A 22186-nucleotide genomic window follows, 5' to 3' on the forward strand; every position below is an offset into this window, starting at 1 on the left:
ATGGACCGTGTCCCTCTCCTCCTTGGCTCTTTTAGAAGTAAGGTGCTCCTTGTTCCTCCTTGCCCCTAAAGGATTTGCGTGATTTGTGGGTAAGATCTGACTTGTCTATTGACCTGGGTCTGGGGCTTGGTCCTTTGGGATCGGGAGAACCTTTTTCCTTTTACTTCAGGACAAGGAGAAAAGTGAGAACTGAATTTTGCAAAGGGAAGCCACAGGGTAACCCTGAAAGGCCCAAACCCCAGTGATATTGGGCCAAAGGTGTGGCATGACTAAAATGATTATAGATGGACACTTCCAATGGATTACTTGTAAAAGTCTTGAAACTTTTCACAGGAGAAAAGACATTCCCGACCTCTTATGCTGTAGGAAAAGGGAAACCAAGGCACACTATCATATTGCTTTCATATTGCTTTAGCTTCTTCTCTACCCCTTTTTGCTACTGGCACTGCAGATGCCAAAACTTTTTCCGTCAGTGTCTGAGAACCCACCATGGACTGCTCCACCCTGGTGTTTCTCCCTTCTTCAGTCTGCTTCATCTCTGGGCCAACCATTTTGTCCTTCACCTCCCTGCAGCACCCAACAGGACGTGTTGGTGGAGGCTCTGCAAAGTCCACGGCCATCCCTGCCACCTCCACGTAGCCTGCTTCACGTGGGTTTGTGTCAGAGGACACCTTCTCCTTTCTTTCTACCTTGTTGGGGCCCTGGCCCCTCGTTTTGCCACTCAGCAATTTCCTAAGCAGGCCGTGTCTTTTGATATGCCTGGTAACTCAACCTTTCAGCCAGGTCGCCACCTTTAGTCCCCTCTTCTGGGGCCCAGCTTGTCTCACACTAAAAGTCCAAACAGGTCTTTCCACAGAAAGAGGTCCTTCTGCCATCACTGGGGCTCTTCCTCTTCCTACAGCCCCCTTGCTGAGCGTGGTAACCCTCTCCGGGTGCGTGGACGCCCCCTTCTTTGGGGCCAGTAGGGGAACCCAGTCCCACCCTGACATTGGCAGCAGCCCAGGGTTCTGTACCCAACAGCAAGTTCTACTCCTTTCTCTTTGCTGCAGTTTTCCCTGGGCACTTCCCACCTCTCTTCTCAAGTTTCCCTCTAGACTTTCCTTGCTGCTCTGAACTTCCTGCCTCATTCTCATTCCTGTTGATACCCCAGCTGGGCTGTATCACCACTGAAGGTGCATCACATGAGCTGCGACGTCCTCCTGCTGCAAGGGAATGAGAACCTGTCACAGACTCAGACGCCGCCGAGGCATCTGGGGATTAAGGGCACCTGGAACCAGCAGCATTTCCACCCAGCACCTGCTACCTCTGAGGGATGGATTCACCATACTTACCCCCAGAATGCAGTCTTCCTGTCCTTTCTAGTGACCTCCAGTGCCAACCCGCCTCCTTGTACGGTCAGCTCCTGCCACCTCCCGCTCTGTGCCCCTGACAGCTGTTCCACCTCCAATCCACAGCGCAAGTTCTCAGGTTCAGGTGTGGGGGAAAGGAGGGATTCTGGCAGCAGTGAAGTGGGATGTGGAGAGGTGGAGACTTTTCCCCAAGTCATCCCAGACACTAATGCTGAAGACGCAGGATGGCAGCCCTGGTAAATAGGGCAGATCAGCAGCCCCTGCTGACTGAATCCTCCCATTCTCTCTAGAGCAGGTCCAGCCCTGCCAGCAGCAGGACAAGCTTCCCCTGCCCATGTGCATCAGCCCTGCCTGGTGAGTCGCCATCACTCGTCAGTCCTTGGCTTCCCAGGCTGCCAGTGATGGGAGCAACTCTGGGTAGTGGCTCAGGTGACATGGACACTAGGCCACTGGGAATTTGTGCTGCCCTGTGGGACAGGAGAGACTCGCAGAGGGCACTTCCCAAGAGTGATAGCACCGTGTCCTAAGAACATAAGTCCGTGATGAGGTAATGCTTGTCATTAATTAGCCTTGCTAAAGAGCTCAGTTGGAGCTGCTCTGGGGACAAGCTGGCTCCCTCCTGCTCTTGGAGGTGAATTTATCTCCCTTCCCAGTAGCACCTGTTCTCACTCTAATTCCCCACCAGGCTTATTACTGCCAGGCCAGGGAATGGCCATCAGATGGGAATGAGGCCTGGGCCCCACCCCAATTTTCTGACTCTAATGCAGCTTCTTACCTTGTCCCCTATCAGCTGCTGGGCTTCCCCCAGGAGGGAGCAGGTGAGGAGTAGCCCAGCCTGGCTGACACACAGCAGGGGGTCGTGGATGGCCAGCACTGCTGTTCGGAGGAAGGATCTTTTCTGCCCCTCCCAGAAGAACTTTCCAAAGACCTAAACCCAACAGGACGTGAGGCATGAGCAGATTGCCCAGAACCAGGCTCCAAATCCTGCGGCTACAACGGTATCTCTGTCCAGTGGCCCCAGGAGGCAGCCATTGCAGAGGATCCAGCCACCCCCACTCCCTGACCTGTGTCATGCCCTGGCAGAGTGTCCTTACCTCCCCCACCCTAGCTGTGTTTCTGTAGCCCAGGAGCCTGCTGTCCCAGTGCCAGTCCCAACACCACAGGGCTTCAGTCTCATGGATGGTCAGCCCTGGGAAAGAGAGAGAGAGACAGACACACACACACACTTGTCATTCTGGTTGCAGTGCTTGTGTTCTTCCAATCCCATTGGTGGCTGCACAGTGGGCAGAGTCCTGGCTGTGTGCCTGGCCCAACATAATTGTGGGGGCTGGTGTAGAACAGAGAAAGATCAAGAGAGACTCAGCCTCCAGCCAGGGTCAGTCTGAGAGAAATTGGTTGGGGTCCCACTCTCACTCTTCTATCGGGTGTCATTTCCCACCTGGGTTCTTTACCCCTCTGGTGCAGCAGAGGCCGGTAGAGCCAGTACACTCCCTTCCTGTCCCTTCTTGCGACACCCTGGACATGATCCAATAGTTAATGTGCGAGGGGGAGAGGAGGCAGCTCAGGATCAATGGGCAGGTGCATGTGTTGTGCTAATGAGACCCTCCCCATCCCCAGGGTGCTGAGACATTGCGCACGGGGTGGAATATCTGATTCACTGATCGCAGATCTTTAGAAGGGGATTGTTGCCCCCAGGACAATGCCTGTATCCTGCAGGTCACGACTTCTCATTGTCTCTCTAGATTGGGACAACATTCGATGTGGGCGCTGGTCCCATCCTCCCTGAACTCCTGATTCCTGAACAGCTCACCAAGGAGGAGACAGACCCCTCACCCCTCCTTGGCTCTCAAGTCCTTGGTTGGGTGAAGGGACTGAGTGTGAGCGCAATCCCCCTAGGAATCTCAGGGCCCGTTGGAGAGAAGGGCTGATTCTCTGGGATCCTCCTGTTTCTCTTGGAAGGAGCCAGTGACTCTTCTCTGAGGACCATCTTCTGGATCTCACAGGAGGGGTTCATACTCTCACTCCCTAAGCCAGTCCCCAGGCAAAGCTCTGGCTTGAAGTCCCAGCAACTTCCTCTGTCCTTCAAGGAGGAAGGGCCTGACACTGCATTGTACTGACTGCCCTAACCAAGGACTTCCCACTGAGGGCCCAGCTAGGAGGACAGACTTGAAAATGGATCTAAGAGTTAAGGCAAAATAGCCCCACCCCTCTTATCGGGCTCACCTCCAAGATGTAGTGGAGCCTGTCGGTGTCTGGGGACTCTGCTAGCAGGTTCCCTAGGAAGGCATCCAGGAGGTCTGGCAGGACCCTATGCAGTTCCTGCAAAGCAAGGGAGAGCCATAGGTCAGAGTTAGGGAAATTGGGGCTACACCTGCCACTACATGGAGAGAGGGGTCTCTGGGAAGCACTTGTGAGACCCCCAAACACACTCATCCTTGACTCACTCATTCACATTCCACTGCAGGCAATTAGCAAGGATTCATGGCAGGATGACAGCTGGCTTTTCAATCCATGACTTCAGCATGATCGACCTGGACTTGGGTGGTGTCTTTCTACGTGCCCAGGGTGAAGCTGGCATGCAGGGCAGCTCGAAGGAGGTGGCTCTCCACCTCTGGCTCCAGGCCAGGTGTCATGGTGGTAATACCATGACTGGTATTAGACTGTGCAGTGTGGGGGTGGGACTGGCACCAACAGAGATGTGAAACTTCAGGGAAATAGGCAGAGGCTGGCGAGAATGAAAACTGAGGCAACGAGCCAGGGAATGACAAGTGAAAGGTTTTCCAGACAGACAGTGGCAGGAGAGGAATAGTGCCTGTTCTCTGGACCTTGCTGCCCCTCCTGTATCTGATCCAGGAAGTGAGCCTGTCCCCAAAGCCAATGCAATGTTACTGGAGTGAAAAGAACAGCCCAACCCAGAGAGAGTGAACCTTCCCACCACCTCTGCCAGAGGAGACACCTTGGGAGGTGATGTGGTGGTGGGAGGAACAGTGACACCCAGCCCTGGGTCTGAGTAGCACCGGAGTTAGGGGAACAGGGCTGGAGGGTCTCGGTACCCGAGGTTGCCCACAGCAATCAGGGAGTTAGTGAGGATGGCGCCAGGAGGAGAGTTATCAGGCAGCTCCTCAATAAGCTCCTGTGAGACCCAAAGGAGACAAAGGAGAGTGAGAGATTTGGGCCTCATTGACACTTCCCAGTGAGGAGATTACACAGCCAGCTCCCCACACAGCCAGCAGGATCCCCCCACCTGCCTCCCGCTCCTCCGATTCCTGCCCACTAGTGGCCAATCTCAGAATTTCTCCTGTCTCTTCTCCCCAGTCTTCAGCCCCAGCAATCCCTGGCCTCAGCTGCCCCTCCAGCACCAGCCATCCTGCATCCATTGGCCTGGGGAAATCGCTGCCCCTCCCATCTCTCTGTCCTCCCTCACCACAATCCTCTCCAGCACAGCACCTTGCAGCAGTATGGCTCCAATGTGTCCTGCCCTCTCTGCTGTGCAGCGAAACACGGGGGTGGATGGCGTGCAGGAACATGAGCTGCTGGGCCTCGTCCTGCATCCACCAGGAGTGGGGTTACAGGAGAGAGAGCCAGTTAGCCTACCTACACCAGCTGCAGCACTCAGGCCTGAATGGGGGACAGTGGGGACCCGCCCATTGTCCAAATCACCCATGGCTCCTACACAAGCAGGGTCCAGATCTGGGACAGTGCCTGTTGGGGGAGGAGACCCCGGCTATGGTGTGACAAACACCCCCATCTTGGGCGTCCCAGATCATGGAGGAGAAAGGTCTCCATTAGGGCTGGTGGATCATCAGAGACAAGACCCTCTGCAGGGGGTCAGGGTGCTGGGAAGGGGCGGGAGAATCTCGGTTCCAGCACAGCTGGGGAACGTTTGTACCTTTTATCGGCCCTGGAGTTGCTCTTGAATGTTCTTGAGAACAGCCTCCTCTGTGGCCACGTCCACCCATTTCTCCTCCTCGTCCTCGGAGTCCCGGGTGGTCCCTCCACCAGGGAGAAAAGGGGACAGGATGATACCTGCTGCCACTTGGGAGAAGGACAGGGGCATGATGGGGCAATGTGCCCCCTTCCCACCTCCGGGACCCAGGGCAGATCGCTCCCCACATTCCCCGCTCTCAGTGATACCTTCAGCCCCCAAGTAATTCAGGAGTCCATAGCAAAGAGATCCCCCACACACACTGTCCTGGACTCCCTGAGAGGTGCCTGCCCGCCCTCCCCGCACCCACTCCGCCAACCAGAGTGCCAAGGACCAAAGTGGCAGCATCTAGTGTCAGAGGTTCACGTGGCTCAGGCCAGACACCTGGGCTGGGGACTTACCCCCATAGCTCTGCTTGAGAGCCTGGGCTCAGGGTGGTCACAGCCCCATCCTCACCCCTCCCTGAGCCCAGACTGGCTCCTCACCTGGAACAAAGCAGCGGCACCCGTTGACCTCACAAGTACCCTAATCCCAGGCACTGCTGCTGTCCCATGGGGAGCGGGCTGAGCTGCTGGTGCTGGGACAGGGATCCTCCAGCTCCTGCCCTGGGGAGACTGGAAGGTCCTCACTGACCGGGCCGGGCTATGCCTCCTGCTGGGAATCAGGGCTGGGCTCCTGGGTCTGGTGCTTCCCACACAACAAGCCTCAGAGCCACCCTGCCTGGCTCCCGTCCTGGGCTGGGTCCTGCCTGCCCAGCTGCATCCTGGGCCAACTCTATTTCAGCCTGGCTGGTGGCTCTCCCACCTTGGTGCCTGTGCCAAGAGCGGGTTTCTTCCGCCAGAAGGCTGGGCACTTCCACCTCCTGGCCTGGGCCGAGAGCTCCTTCCCCACCAGCGGGGACAGAGGGGCCGCTCTGCTCCTGGGGAAGATGGCAGCTGCTTCCCTCAGGCTCTGGGGCCACTTGCAGAGCCTTCTTCCTGAACATCCTTAGGAGCCCGGCTATCCTGGAACCGAGCGGGGAGTAGGCGTGAGTCTTGGGACAAGGCAGCCTCTCACCAAACAGCCTTTTTCATCCCTCCCCATCCCTGCCCCAGCCACAGCAGCTCCTCCTCCCCTCACAGGGGTGGAGGGAGTGCAATCTCCACACACTGGCAGGACTTCATTGCATGGTCTGCTCCCAACGATTTCCCTCATCATCCCTGGTGCTGCAACACCCGGGGAGGCACTGGGGTCAGTTACAAAGACCATTGGACAAGCAGCTCCCTCCTACCATCCCTGGCTACCCCCCAGGCTAGAGAAAAGAACACTACCCAGGAGTCTGGACTTCTCCGGGGAAACCATTCCCCACATCAAAGTCGCTAGGTATAGGAAGCCCAGGGCCCCGACATTTCTCACTGATTTCTGTCAAGGTTCCTTCCCCACTCTGAACTCTAGGGTACAGATGTGGGGACCTGCATGAAAACCTCCCAAGCTTACTTTTACCAGCTTAGGTTAAAACTTCCCCAAGGTACAAACTATTTTACCCTTTGCCCTAGGACTTCCACTGCCAGCAACAAACTTTATCTGGGTTCCTGAAAAAACGGAGTTTGGACACGTCTTTCCCCCCAAAATCCTCCCAACCCTTGCACCCCACTTCCTGGGGAAGGTTTGGTAAAAATCCTCACCAATTTACATAGGTGACCACAGACCCAAACCCTTGGATCTTAGAGCAATGAAAAAAGCATTCCGTTTTCTTACAAGAAGACCTTTAATAGAAGTAAAGGAATCACCTCTGTAAAATCAGGATGGTAGATACCTTACAGGGTAATTAGATTCAAAACATACAGAATCCCTCTAGGCAAAACCTTAAGTTACAAAAAAGACACACAAACAGGAATAGTCATTCTATTCAACACAGCTATTTTCTCAGCCATATAAAGAAATCATAATCTAACACATACCTAGCTAGATTACTTACTAAATTCTAAGACTCCATTCCTGTTCTGTCCCCGGCAAAAGCATCATACAGAAAGACACAGACCCTTTGTTTTTCTCCCTCCTCCCAGCTTTTGAAAGTATCTTGTCTCCTCATTGGTCATTTTGGTCAGGTGCCAGCAAGGTTACCTTTAGCTTTTTAACCCTTTACAGGTGAGAGGATTTTTCCTCTGGCCAGGAGGGATTTTAAAGGGGTTTACCCTTCCCTTTATATTTATGACAATCCATGCTCAGCAGCTCACAGGGTCTGGCCCAGCTCAGACACTCTCAGCCATGGAACAGTCTCCCACAAGGGAAGGGCTGGGAGCCGCACTGCTGGGACCTTTCCAAAGACACTGGAGATGAGTCTGGAAAAGCCCCTCCCCAGTCTGAGAGCAAGGGACTCCTGGGGGCCTTTTGCAAATCAAATCTCCTTTGGAGAGATTCTCTCCCCCTTTCTGCCTCTCCCCAGACAGACAGAGGACGCCACAGAGGAACCCTAATGCCACTCACTTGCTCTGGCCGAAGGATGGCGGATGTTCAGGGTCATCTGCTGTCCCTCGCTCTCCTCCTCACTCTCCAAGCCCAAGGCAGGCTGGAGACGGTGGTGACCTGAGGAGTTACCCTGCCCAGCCGACAGGCAGGATGATGACACTGGGCGATCGACTGCCTGTGAAAAGAGGGGATCGAGAGTCAGGACTCCTGGGTTCCATTGCTGGTTTTCCGATTGAGACTTTGGGCAAGTTGCTCCCCGCTCTATGGCTCTGTCCCCAGCAGTCAAATGGGAATTTCATACTTTCCCACTCTTGGAAAGTGCTGGGAGAAGCCCGCAGCAGAAGCTGCTCTGACAGTGCTAAGCAGCATCTGACCATTAGTGGTCGGCGTGCACTGCCCAGGAGGAGGAGTGTTTGGCTCTGGGGTTTCACTTCTGCCCAGTCTACAGAGAGGAGCCGAGCCGTGGAGTTTGGCTCAAGAAGACCAATTCTCCAATTTGTAAAGGGCGTTTTGAATTCCAGTCCTGTGCTCCAAAGTGCTTGGTGTCATCTGCACAGTTTAGAAGCATACTCTCCACTCCATTTTCCAAATCATTAATGAAAATATGGAATAGTACCACACCCCGGACTGATCCGTGCTGGACCCACTAGGTACACCCCTTCAGCTGGGCAGCCAAACATGGAGAACGACTCTTGGAGGATAGGTTTTCGACCACCTGTGCACCTACATTATACTAAAAAGAAAAGGAGTACTTGTGGCACCTTAGAGACTATCCTATTTATTTGAGCATGAGCTTTCGTGAGCTACAGCTCACTTCATCGGATGCATACCGTGGAAACTGCAGCAGACTTTATATATACACAGAGAATATGAAACAATACCTCCTCCCACCGCACTGTCCTGCTGGTAATAGCTTATCTAAAGTGATTATCAGGTGGGCCACTTCCAGCACAAATCCAGGTTTTCTCACCCTCCACCCCCGCACACAAATTCACTCTCCTGCTGGTGATAGCCCTCACCACCAAATGAACCTGTAGGAACCAAATGATCCTGTAGGTTCTCACAAACTGATTGTTTAATAATGTGTTCCAGTATCTTCCCAGGTATGGAATGAGGCTGGCTAATCTGTAAGTCCCGGGGTTCTCTTTGTTCCCCTTTTAAAGATAGCACCTTGTCTTGTTAACGGATGGGGTGAGGTTCTTTTCGGGGATCTCAGATGAGACCTGGGGCACAGCACCTGGTTTGTTAAGGCCACAAAAATGGAGGCAGGAACCTCTTCTTTCCTCCTGGCAAAGAACCCAACATACCTAAAAGAGCAGGACTCACATCCCTGAATGGGCTTTAAAAAAGACAATGGTTAAAATTTGGCCCCGACCATTTCTTGTTTCCGCAGCCTAGACATTTTAGCAAAGCTTAGAATTCCTCGGTGCTCAACACCGTGAACCTCCCCTTTCTCCTTCACAAAGGGCTTTAACTAAGCCCCTTATCTCACTCATGCTCACGACTGCCCAGAGTTCGCAAACTGTCCCTGTTCCCATAAGAGAGATGGGGAGCCTGAGGTACAGAGAAGGGAAGTGACCTACCCAAGGGCCTACAGAGCAATGCGGTGGCAGAGCCAGAAAGAGAAGCCACATATCTTGACTCCTAACAGACAACAAACTCCGAAGAGGCAAAGAGAGAGACCAGGAATCAAGATGGTGGGGAAATTTCATTGAAACCATTTCTGTCAGAAAATCCCATTCAGACTAAACTGGTTTGTTTCTTGAAATCATAACAATTGGGATGAAAATTCTTTGCAAAAATATTTTGTTGCAAAACAAAAGCATCTCCTGTTTGTCACAGTGTGTTAAATTGTCTCATCGCGCACAAAGAGGAGACACTTAGATCTCGAAAATCAGATAAGATGCTTCAGTCTGAGCTAAGGAGTTGCTGCTCTTCACAATTTCAAAATAATCAAAAACAAATAAAATAGAATATTTCAGCTACTCTATTGTGTCATAATCTGATCTGAGTAAACGAGATAGGACCCCTCATATTATGCACTGCTCCTAGTGACACTCTCCAATGGATCCCCATCCTCCTCCCACCATGAGGTAGGTAGGAGCCGATTGTTATGCCTACTTGAAAGAGGGAGAAGCTAAGGCTGAGAAAGGAGAATTGACTTGTCTGAAGTCACACAGCCAGTCAGTGGCAGAGTTGGGAATAGGACCCAAGAGCCCTGACTTTCAAACTAACCATCGGATCTTGAATTTCATACACTGAATGACCTGAATAAAGTCTTCTCACATGAGCTCCAGACCAACAAACAGTTCATAGTAATTATTGAGCAAGTGTTTCAGGAGAACTGGAATGTTAGAGAGAATCATGAACTGCTCAGAGACAATGAAGGCAGAGAAGCAGCAACATTCGTCAAACATATGACTGGTTCTGACTTATTTACTTGGTCTTAAAGCAGAACAACAAGGACCCAAGTCTCCTCCCTGTCAATAACCCCCCACTCAGCCAATCAGGGTAGAGACTGAGGGGGCGGGAGGCTGAGGGTTCTCATCCAGGAAACCCAAAGGATGGCCCAGGTCACCGATGGGGATCACTGGCCGAGCACTATTTCAGCCCCACATTTTTGAGTTGACCTTCCACAATGGGAGCTGCAGAGCACCCCTACTGACTCCCCCCACACATCCCTCCTGATGGCAGTACGGGAACAGGGGAAAGGACAAAAGAAATAAGAGAAGAAGAGAAAGGAGGGAGGGACGGAGGAAAAGGTAAAACAAAAAGGACAAACCCTAATGTCCCAAGTGATTGTAAGGGACAAAATCCTAGGTGGGGAATAAAATTCTGCCACCTGAAGCTAGCGTTTTCCAGGCCTAGAATTCACCTGGCACCAAATGGATCAGACTGAACAGGTTCCAAAACTCTCGGAGGTTCTTACCTTCCAAACAGGGACGTCTGTTTTCGAGTAAAATCAGGAAAAGGAAAGGTGAAAAGTCGAAGGAGGTTCCTCCTCGCGCTCACGTACGTAAACCCTAATACTCTCTCGGTCCTCAAAGAGAGATCTCGAGAGGGAGACTTGCTGAAGCAAAGCTACAGGGGTCTGCGAGGTTTCCCTGGCCCTGCGCCCCTGTCCTGCCTGGCTGATGTCACCATCTCTCTGTGAGATCACCACCTCCCCACTACCTTTGACCAATAGGCTGAGGTCCTGCAAAAAAACCTTTGTGTTGTCACTGCCACACCCACCCCTGGGGTGACCAGATGTCCCGATTTTATAGGGACAGTCCCGCTATCTGGGGCTTTTTCTTATATAGGCTCCCCTTACCCCCCCCCCCACTCCCTGTCCCCTTTTTCACACTTGCTATCCCGTCAGCCTACCCACCCCTCCCCTGCAGTGCTAATGTCCTGCCGCTGGCCAGACACTTTGGAGGTTTGAGCTACTCCCTGTCGATCACCCCACTCAAGGAGTGTTCATTCTAGGAAGAAAGCCGGCTAGACAGCAAAACATCAGAGGCTGCTCCCAATGCTACACTCAGTTTTTCAGAAATGAGTCGACTTGATGGCCAGAAGAGACCATTAGAGCATCTCATCTGACACCCTGCATATCACAGGCCTCCTGTATACCACAGTTGCTACCGTTTGGCAAACACATTCCAGAAAGGCATCTAGTCTTCATTAAATCACATCAAGAGATGGAGAATCCACCACTCTCCTTGGTAGCTTCTTCCTGTGGTGAATCTTCCTCGCTGTTGAATATTTGTGCCTTATTTGTGATATGAATTGGTCTCTTTTCACCTTCCAACCATTGGGTCTTGTTTTGCCTTTCTCTGCTAGATTAACGAGCCTTTTAATCCCCAGTATTTTCTCTCCATTAAGGCATTTCAACCCTTCAGTGAAGTCACCTTTCAATCTGCTTTTCATCAGCTAAACAGGTTGAGCTCTTTCAATCGCTCCCTAGAAGGCATTTTTCTCCAGCCCGCAGAACATTTGGTGGCTCTTTGCTGCCCCAGCTCCAATTTCTCAACATCTTTTTCAAATGAGGACACCAAAACTGGAGGCAGTATTCCAATAGCAGTCTCACTGATGCTGTGTCACCTCCCTAGCCTCCTCACGGCTCTACTCCTACGTCTAAGGATGGCTTTAGCCTTGGTCACCACAGCATCAAGCTGGGAGCTTGTGTTGAGTGACTTCTGCACTGTGGCCCCTAAATCCTTTTCAGAGTCACTGCTTTCCTGGATACACCTCCCCATTCTGGAGGTGTGGCCGGCACACCTTTTTGCTAGGTATAGGACCTTGCATTTGGCTCTGGTCAAACTTCCTTTCTTTGAATGGGCCCAGCTTGCGAATGAGCCAGATGGCTCTGTATCACTGCCCTCTCCTCATCAGTAATTACCACTCTGCCAGTATTTTGTCACCCACCAATCTTATCAGCAGGGATTGTAGGTTTTCTCCCAACTCATTGATAATTCTACTTTTAAGTCCTTGAAAACTTCTTCAGAGTCTTAGTACCCAGGACCTGCTCCCCACAGCACAGTGAGAAAAGCCCTGCTGGTACATAGGGGTTAAGCACAAAACAAACACACCTTTAAGAGCTGTGTTGTCCACAGGCTCTGAACAACATGGGGGGGGGGGGTCAGCAGCTTAGAACTGCTCTAGGGAGCTGTAGTGTAGACAGGTCCCAACTGTGTCTCGGTTTCCCACCCTGTAAAATGGGGAGAACAAAAAAAATTCCCTTGATTTGCACTATTTGATAGTTGAGGAAACTGAGGCACCCAGCGTTGAAGAGACTCGCTCATGGTCCCAAAGCCAGGAATAGGAAACGGCAGGTCTCCTCATAGCCAGTCCTGTGATCTTGCCCTGATTATCCTGGCCTCGCTACGCTAACTTTATTCACAGCCTCCACGTCTTTTCCTCCATGTCCCTTAATCCCACGTCACTGCAAAAGAAAGATTTTCTGTTAGCCAGCTGGCTCCAGTGGTTCTCAAACTTTTGAGATGGCCAGGAAGTGGGTTGGAGCTCAACTGCACCTAGCCCAGGTTATGCAGCTCCCTAGGGGGAAGGGAATAAGTGTGAGGATCAGGTGACAAGCAGCAGCATGTGACTAGGACCCAGGCCTGCTGAGAGATAGAAGGGCAGCCTGTGCTTAGCCAGGAGAGAGACCGCAAGGGGAGCAGGTGTGGGAGGGGCTTGGAGAGTCCTTGAAAGGTCAGGGACAAGCCAGGAAGGGGCTAGGCAGAGCACTTAGGACAAGGCCCGAGGAGGGAAAGACAGGGCAGTTTAGGTGATGGGACAGATAGTCCAGTTGGTTTAGGCTCCCAGGGCCAGACAGCCGCAGGTGAAGGTGATTGTCGGGGCTTATGTCCTTCTTCCCCAAGGTAGATCTGAGAGAGGAGAAGACTGATGCCAGAAGGGGGAAGTGAGTTAACCCCAAGGGCATCCACAGAGTTGATATCATAAATGCATACTGGGAAGGATCCAAGAGAAAAAACATGGATTTTCCAGTCTCTTCTTTGTTGGAGTCCCCAGGGCCAAGGTAAAACCCCTGCTGCCCCTTCCCATTCTGCTCACCTCCGAGATGTGCTGGAGTTTGTCTGTGCAGGAGGATGCTGTCAGCAGGATCTAGAGCTCGTCATCCATGTTCTATGGGCAGGCCTTGCTCTGAGCCTGCCAGCGGAGAGAGACCATGGGTCAGGGTTATGGAACCTGGGGCTACACCTGCCAGGATGACAGCTGGCTCTGCAGTCCTTGCCCAGAGCAGCTCTGTGCAGAGGGTCTGGTGCCGAGCAAGGTAGGGAACAGCCAAGCTGCTAGGGATGGGAGCTGGGCTTCCTGGCAGAGTCCAGGAACCAAAGCACAGCATCTGCAAGGAAGGACTTCCCCATAGAGGTGCAACATCATCTCCCACAAGAGGGAGGACTCCCCCCCCCTGACACTGGATTAATCCTCTGGCCTGTTACCATCTCTGCCCACCCGTACCCCCAACTCAGCAGCTCCAGCCACCGAAGAGAGCGAGAACCAGAGACCTTTCTGCTCCTGGGACAGAGGAGTATGTTGATGATCTACCTGGATATGAGTGTTGGCTGTCCCCATGCCCATTGTTTATCCTCCATTCAGGCCGTGCACAGGAACTGCGATTCTTGTTCTGGATCTAGGGGTGGCTTCAGTTTGCTGGCAGGAGACTGTACATGAGACCTTGCCATTGCGGGGCTACACAGGCACTAACATGGGCATGGAAGTTTGAGGAACAGGGCAGAGGCCGTGTGGGGCAAGGAGGGCAGGGATTTGGGAAGGAAGAGCAGAGGATTAAACACTTACTTAATGTGGCTCAGGATGATCCCCATTTCAAAGATAGAGAAAGTGAGGTATCAGGTGGGAGAGTGACCTGGCCAGGATCTCGTTACCACTCAGTGGCAGGGCTGCAGTCCAACTAGTTCCCTGCTCTCATCACTGGACCCTGTTGCCCCTCCTGTACGACCCCTCCAGCCATCCTCTCCCATAGACCATCCCCACCACTCTCCAAAACCAGGCTGCCCCTTCCAGGCAAGGCCTGGTGTCACAGCTTTCTTGCTGGGCGAGCACCTCCATCAATAGTCGCTAGGGCCCTATGGGAGTTCTTTGGCTGGGAACTCAGCCCTTCAGGCAGGTGACCGTCTTTTAGTCCACTCCTTCCTGGGTCGTGCTCATCCCAAACAAAAAGTCCAAAAATGTCTAACAGAAACAAGGTCTTCCATCACTTTGGGGGCTCTTCCTCAGCCTGACTTTGGCTCGGCCTGCCCTTGTTGGCCTTGGTAGCCCTTTCTATGACCTTCTACGTCCCCTTCCTCAGAGACCAAGGGAGAACCAGTCCTACCCTCAATTCTAGGTTCTGCCCCAAGGCCCTGTACGGAACAGCTAGGCCTGCTCCTGTACCTTTGCTGCGGTTTTCCCTGGTTTTCCCCTCAGGTGAAGCTCACTCTGTAATCTGCTTGGCCTAGGTCCAGACTTTACAGCCCACAGGCCACTCTCCGTTATATTCCCTCCTCCTTAGAACATCGCCCACCTGGGGGGCAAGTTCGATTCTTGTCCAAGCTTCGTCCCTCATCATCTCATCGCTGTCACCGGCTGCGCGCTTGTACAGCCTGCGCACAGTGTCTCCAGCTCCGCTGCCAGCTCGCTCACCAGAATTAAGAGGCAATCCTTCTCTTACGCAGTATCCCAGCGCTCTTCCTGCAGCCACTCCTTCTCATTCGCAACTGCTTGCAGAGCCTGTTCCGAAGCCTTTAGCTTCTTCTCTACCTCTTTTTGCTACTGGCACTGCATACGCCAAAACCCTTTCCGTCAGGGTCTGAGAACGCACCATGGACTGCTCCACCCTGGTGTTTGTCCCTCCTTCAGTCTGCTTCATCTCTGGGCCAACCATTTCGTCCTTCACCTCCCTGCAGCACCCAACAGGGCGTGTTGGTGGAGGGTCTGCAAGGTCCACGGCCATCCCTTCCACCTCCACGTTGCCTGCCTCATGTGGGTTTGTGTCAGAGGACACCTTCTCCTTTCTTTCTACCTTCTTGGGGCCCCTTGTTTTGCCACTCAGCAATTTCCTAAGCAGGCCGTGTCTTTTGATATGGCCTGCTTCTCTGCACTCAAAACAAAGACCTCTTGTCCCCATCTTGGCATTAGGCCACGCTTGTACACTTCCTCATGCCCTGCTCTCCTGGGCTAATCTTCACAGCACAGCCCAAGCATGTTCTCCATGTCTGCTCTTTTTGTCCATGGGCATAGCAGACCCTGGGTTGATTTCCCTTTGCAGGATCTCTCACAGGTATTTCTCCTGCTGCGTCCGTACTCCGCCTGCACTTCCTTCTGCCTCTGTTGGTGTCCTAGGAGCTGCGTGAGAAACTCCTAGACCTGCTTTGGCTGCTTAACCAGTCCTGGGAACTGAAGTGAGAAATCCAGTGACCAGCTGAGTCCCTCCAGACACCCGCATGGCGGGACAGACCTTCTCTCAGCACCCAAGACTTCCCCCTGTGATCCATGAGGGCTGATGGAATTCAATCCTCCTGACTGTACCAATTAGAAACGAATCTACTCATCGTTCCGTGCCCCCGTGGCGGCCAGGCATGGCATCACAGCCCTCTCGCTAGGCTAGCGTCCCCCATCTGTGGTTGCTCCAGCACCATGACAGTTTCTCTGCCTGGTAACTCAACCCTTCGGCCAGATCGCCACCTTTAGTCCACCCTTCTGGGGCCCAGCTTGTCTCACACTAAAAGTCGAAACACGTCTTTCCACAGAAAGAAGTCCTTCTGCCATCACTAGGGCTCTTCCTCATCCTGCAGCCCCCTTGCTGGGCTTGGTAACCCTCTCCAGGTGGGTGTACGCCCCCTTCTTTGGGGCCAGTAGGGGAATCCAGTCCCACCCTGACATTGGCAGCAGCCCAGGGTTCTGTACCCAACAGCAAGGTCTACTCCTTTCTCTTTGTTGCAGTTTTCCCTGGGCACTTCCCACCTCTCTTCTCAAGTTTCCCTCTAGACTTTCCTTGCTGCTCTGAACTTCCTACCTCATTCTCATTCCCGTTGATACCCCAGCTGGGCTGTATCACCACTGAGGTCTGGCTCTGTAGGGGGAGGTACATGGTGCTTCTCAGGTAGGGCTCATTCTGTAATCAGCTTGGCTAAGCCCCAGGCTGTGCAGCCCAGGGGAGAGCACCTTGTTACAAGCCTGCTCTGCCCACTTCTACTGTTCCTGGGCTGGGGTCCTTGCTCCCCATTTCAGACCTAGTTTCCAGTGGAGCTCAGTACACACAGGCCCCACTGCCTGCAACCGGAGTTTGCTTGTTCTGGTGACTCTGACATTCAGGCCCTTCATCATTCTTTGGTTGACAGGTGTGGTGAGGGGGCTGGAGAAATCCCACTGCTGAGCGGAAGGAGGCCAAGAGTTGGGATTCTGGGAGCTGATGGGTTCGTTTGCCCTGCTGCGGGAAGTGGAGCTGGAGACCGGAGATGCCATGTGAACGAGATTACCTGATGTCCTCTTCATGCCCGAGGGGCTGGAGCCTCCCATCGGAAACCCTCTCAGGAGTCCAGCTTAGAGGACATGTCTAGGGAGTCCCTTCCTACGAACAAAACCAGGGTGGTACAATGATCGAGACGTCTCTGTCCCAGATCTGGGAGCCAGGGACAGGGGAAGCTCCCAGGCAGGCTATGCATTGGGGATCCCGTTTCTCCCCCAAGAGACCCAGACGCCCCAAGGAGTAAATGGCTCTAACCTCCATGAGGGAGTGGGGTCTTCCATCTAAGCCTCTTTGAGAGCCAGCACTGCTTGCTTTGATGGGACGAGGTGACCCATCTCCACAGCTCCAGGAGTTGGCTCAGCTGCAGGCTGCACCCATCTGGGAGGCTGTGAGGGCATTTGGGACGCAGAAGGAAGGACCCTGGTCCACAGAGAGGGGAGAGGGTTTCTGTGAGTGCCAAGGGGCTCCATTTCCCCTTCCACTATCTCCCCTTTTACAGTGAGCCAGAGCAGTACCTGCAGCAGGGAGCGGGAGTTGCTGGTGGCCTCAGAGGCACAGCCCTGCAGTGTCTCAGGCACCTGGCGCAAGTGCCGGATGATGCGGACCTGGCACATCACATTGGCCGTGACGTCCTCCTTCTGCAAGGGAACGAGAACCTGTCAGAGACTCAGACGCCCCCGAGGAATTGGGGGGATTAAGGGTAACTGGAAGCAGCAGCATTTCCACCCACCACCTGCCTATCTATGAGGGATGGATTCACCCTCCTCACCCCTAGAATGGAGTCTTCTTGTCCTTTCTAGTGACCTCCAGTGTCAACCCCCCTCCTTGTAGTGTCAGCTCCTGAAACCTCCCCCTCAGTGTCCCTGACAGCTGTTCCACCTCTAATCCACAGCTCAAGTTCTCAAGTTACCCCTCTCCTCCACCCCCACCCAGGTTGGGCAGGGACAGGGCTCTAGCAGGGGAGTGTGGGGGAAGGACGGATTCTGGCAGCAGTGAAGTAGGATGTCGGGAGGTTGAGACCTTTCCCCAAGTCATCCCAGACACTAATGCTGAAGATGAAGGATGGCAGCCCTGGTGAATGGGGCAGATCAGCAGCCCCTGCTAACTGAATCCTCCCATTCTCTCTAGAGCGGGTCCAGCCCTGCCAGCAGCAGAACAAGCTTCCTCTGCCCATGTGCCTCAACCCTGCCTGGTGAATCGCCATCACTCGTCAGTCCTTGGCTTCCCAGGCTGCCAGTGATGGGAGCAACTCTGCGTGGTGGCTCGGGCAACAATCCCCTTCTAAAGCTCTGCGATCAATGAATCAGATATTTCACCCCATGAACAATGTCTCAGCCCCCTGGGGATGGGCAGGATCTCATTATTGGAGCGTGCCCAGGGTGTCGCAAGAGACAGCCAGGGCCATTCGGAGCAGCACTGCCCTGCTTAGATCCACCATTACCCTCCCTGAGTTTGACGTAAGTGACCGTCTGGAACCCAATTAATATCAAGACAATGTAGATATTAGTATTGTCCATAGCATAGGAATTTTGGCATTTAGCCTTGAAAGCAATATAGTAGTGTGCCTCGGTTTCCCTTTTCCTACAGCATAACAGGTCGGGAATGTCTTTTCTCCTGTGAAAAGTTTCAAGACTGTTTACAAGTATCAGGGGGTAGCCATGTTAGTCTGTATCCACAAAAACAACAAGGAGTCCGGTGACACCTGAAAGACTAACAGATTTATTTGTGCATGAGTTTTCATGGGTGAAAAATCTGTATCACAGGGTCTTTTAACATAGTGTGGGTTTTCTTGTATCACTCTTAACATGTTCAAGGGTTTTCTCAAAAGATTAGGCACCGAGATACAGCATGGCCAGAGGGCAGAAGGAGAGTGTTTAAAGGGAACCTTATTCCCTGTAGAAGGAAGAAAGTTTGCTATAGATTAATTAGAGCACCTGAAGCCAGTCACCTGATAAACCCCCCACCCCCCGCTTCAATCGGACAAGGGAAGGAGTTGAAGCAGAGTGGATTGGTCAATAGACAAGTCAGATCTTACCCAGAAATCACGCTGTTGCCAATCCTTCAGGAGCAAGGAGAAACTTGCTTTCAAAAGAGCCAAGGAGGAGAGGGACACGGTCCATGAAGAGAGCCTGCTCCGGGGTTCCTGGGGGAAGAGAGGAAGAGAAGGGAGCAGGACCGATTGCTCAGGGGGGGAATGCTGGATATGGGGCCAGCAGGGTGGTTCATCCAGCTCATGTCACAGCACCAGCCCCAGGGCGTGTGCCGGCTGCAGTGTCTGCAGGTGCACAGGTCCATGTACCTGTGACAGTGGAATGGTGTTCCCGGGCCTGGCTCACAATGGTTGGAGGGTGGAGCTTGCGGCAGGGCCTGTGACCAAAATTACAGATGGGGTTTCTGTTCCCAACAATGACAGTTGTGTGTCTCAGAGAAAGATCCTCTTACTGGTTTTGGAGACAAGGGTACGTCTCTTGGAGTGAGGGGTGAGGTGGCAGAGCGCATACTGGTTTATGCCGTAGACGACCCGTGTTCTGGTCAGCCTTGAATTCTTCAATTCCCTAATGAATGTTCTTCTGACTCTTAATGGCTTTTTTATTTTTGCTCTAGCCATTATTCAGACACTCACCCCAGTCGGCCTGGTCCCACTTCCATGTGGTGCCTCACTCTCCCCCTCTCTGAAGTGGCGATAATCCTAACTGACAATTAGACAGTGTTTGATCCTCAGATCTTCCTTCCCAAATCCCTGTCCTCCTTGCCCAACACTACCCTCTCCCCCAGTTCCCCAATATTCTATGCCTATCTTTGTGCCTGTCTCATCCCCCAACTACAAGGTCTCAGACACTGTCTCCTTCCAGCAAGCTGAAGCTGTCCCTGGCTCTGGAGCTGGAATCGCATGTCCAGAGAGCTTTGCTTGCCTGGTGTATTGACCGTGGGCATGAGAAAGGACAACACCCATCTGCAGGTTGAACATCAACCTCTACCTCTGTCCCAGCAGCAGGATGGCCTCTGGTCCCTGCTCCCTCAGACAACTGGAGCTACTGAGAGGTGTGGTTGGCAGAGCATGAGAACAACCCATGAGGTTAAGAAATGGTGGGGAGAGCCTCTTCCCTCTATGGGACATTACGCTGTCCCTCCGTGGGCAGTCCTTTCTTTCCGCAGGCTGGGATTTGGGTCCTGGATTCTGCCCAGAAGCCCATCTTCCATCCCTAGCAGCTTGACTGTTCCCTACTCTGGTGTGCACCAGGCCCTCTGCAGAGAGCTGCTCTGGGCAAGGACTGCCCATAGAACATGGATGACGAGCTCTAGATCCTGCTGACAGCAACCCCCAGCACAGACAAACTCCAGCACATCTTGGACGTGAGCAGAATGGGAAGGAGCAGCAGGGGTTTTAACTTGGCCCTGGGGACTCCTAGAAAGAAGAGACTGGAAAATCCATGTTTCTTCTCTTGGATTCTTCTGAGTATGCATTTGTTATATAAACTCAGTGGGTGACCTTGGGTTTAACTCACTTCCCCCTTCCGGCATCAGTCTTCTCCACTATCAAATCTACCCTGGGGAAGAAGGACATAAGCCCCGACAATCACCTTCACCTGTTGGTGTCTGGCCCTGGGAGACTAAACCAACTGGACTATCTGCCCCATGACCTAAACTGCCCTGTCTTTCCCGCCTAGGGCCTTGTCCTAAGTGCACAGCCTAGTCCCTTCCTGGCTTGTCCCTGACCTTTCAAGGACTCTCCAAGCTCCTCCCACACCTGCTCCCCTTGGGTCTCTCTCCTGGCTGAGCACAGGCTGCCCTTCTATCTCTCAGCAGGCCTGGGTGCTAGTCACATGCTGCTGCTTGTCACCTGATCCCCACACTTATTCCCTTCCCCCTAGGGAGCTGCATAACCTGGGCTAGGTGCTGCTGAGCTCCAACCCCTTTCCTGGCCATCTCACCGTGGGACAGGTTGAAAGTGGAAACCTGTGGGTTAACAGTAACTGTTAGTAACTGTTAGTAACTAATTAGTTAGTCTCTAAGGTGCCACAAGAACTCCTTTTCTTTTTGCGAATACAGACTAACACGGCTGTTACTCTGAAACCAGTAACTGTTTGCTCTCAAAGGTGCCGAAGACACAATGGAAGAGGAAATCCTTTGGCCTGGATTTAAATTATTGCAACTGAAAGTGAATGAGAGAAAATAGGTCCAGAGTTATCTTCCTGTATCTTCTGTACAGCAGAAAATGTACAGATTAATAGATGTTAAGGTCAGAAAGGACCATTATGTGTTTCCGGTCGCACCTCCTGAAAAACTCAGGCCCTAAAATGTCACCAAGTGGTTCCTTTAGCCAAGCATAACATGGGACTGAGCCAGAGCATGTCTTTTGGAAGGACATCCACATGCATTAGAACAGAGGTTCTCAAACTGGGGAGTCAGGCCCCCTCAGGGGGTCGTGAGGTTATTCCTTGGGGGGTCGTGAGGTGTCAGCCTCCACCCCTGCTTTGCCTCCAGCATTTATAATGGTGTTAAATATATAAAAAAGTGTTTTTAATTTATAAGGAGGATTCACACTCAGATGCTTGCTTTTCTGTTCCTGGCTTTGGGACAATGAGCGAGTCTCTTCAACGCTGGGTGCCTCGATTTCCCCAGCTAACAAATAGATCTAATCATGTTGGGTTTTTTTGTTCTCCCCATTTTACAGGGTTGGAAACCAAGACACAATTGGGACCTGTCTACACTACAAGTCTCTTGTTCATTTCGAAGCTGCTAACCCCCACATGTTTTTCAGATCCTATGGACAACACCTCTCCTAAAGGTGTGTTTGGTTTGTGCTTATCCCCTATGTAAACCAGCAGGGCTGGGCGCACTTTTCTCACTGTGCTGTGGGGAGCAGGTTCTGGGTACTAATGCTCTGAAGAAGCTCTCAAGGACTACTTTTTACAAATATTTCTATCAATGAATTGGGAGAAAATATACAATCCCTGCTGATGAGATTGGTGGGTGACAAAATATTGGCAGAGTGGTAATTACTGATGAGGAGAGGGCAGTGATACAGAACCATCTGGCTCATTCAGCAAGCTGGGCCCATTCAAAGAAAGCAAGTTTGACCAGAGCCAAATGCAAGGTCCTACACCTCGCAACAAGGCATGCCGGCCACACCTCCAGAATGGGGAAGTGTATCCAGGAAAGCAGTGACTCTGAAAAGGATTTAGGGGCCATAGTGAAGAAGCCACTCAAAACGAGCTCCCAGCATGATGCTGTGGTGACCAGGGCTAAAGCCATCCTTAGACGTAGGAGCAGAGCCGTGAGGAGGCTAGGGAGGTGACACAGCATCAGTGAGACTGCTATTGGAATACTGCCTCCAGTTTTATTGTCCTCATTTGAAAAACATGTTGAGTAATTGGAGCTGGGGCAGCAAAGAGCCACCAAATGTTCTGCGGGCTGGAGAAAAATGCCTTCTAGGGAGCGATTGAAAGAGCTCAACCTGTTTAGCTGATGAAAAGCAGATTGAAAGGTGAC

Source organism: Lepidochelys kempii, chromosome 3 (assembly GCF_965140265.1).
Source record: "Lepidochelys kempii isolate rLepKem1 chromosome 3, rLepKem1.hap2, whole genome shotgun sequence".
NCBI lineage: Eukaryota > Metazoa > Chordata > Testudines > Cheloniidae > Lepidochelys > Lepidochelys kempii.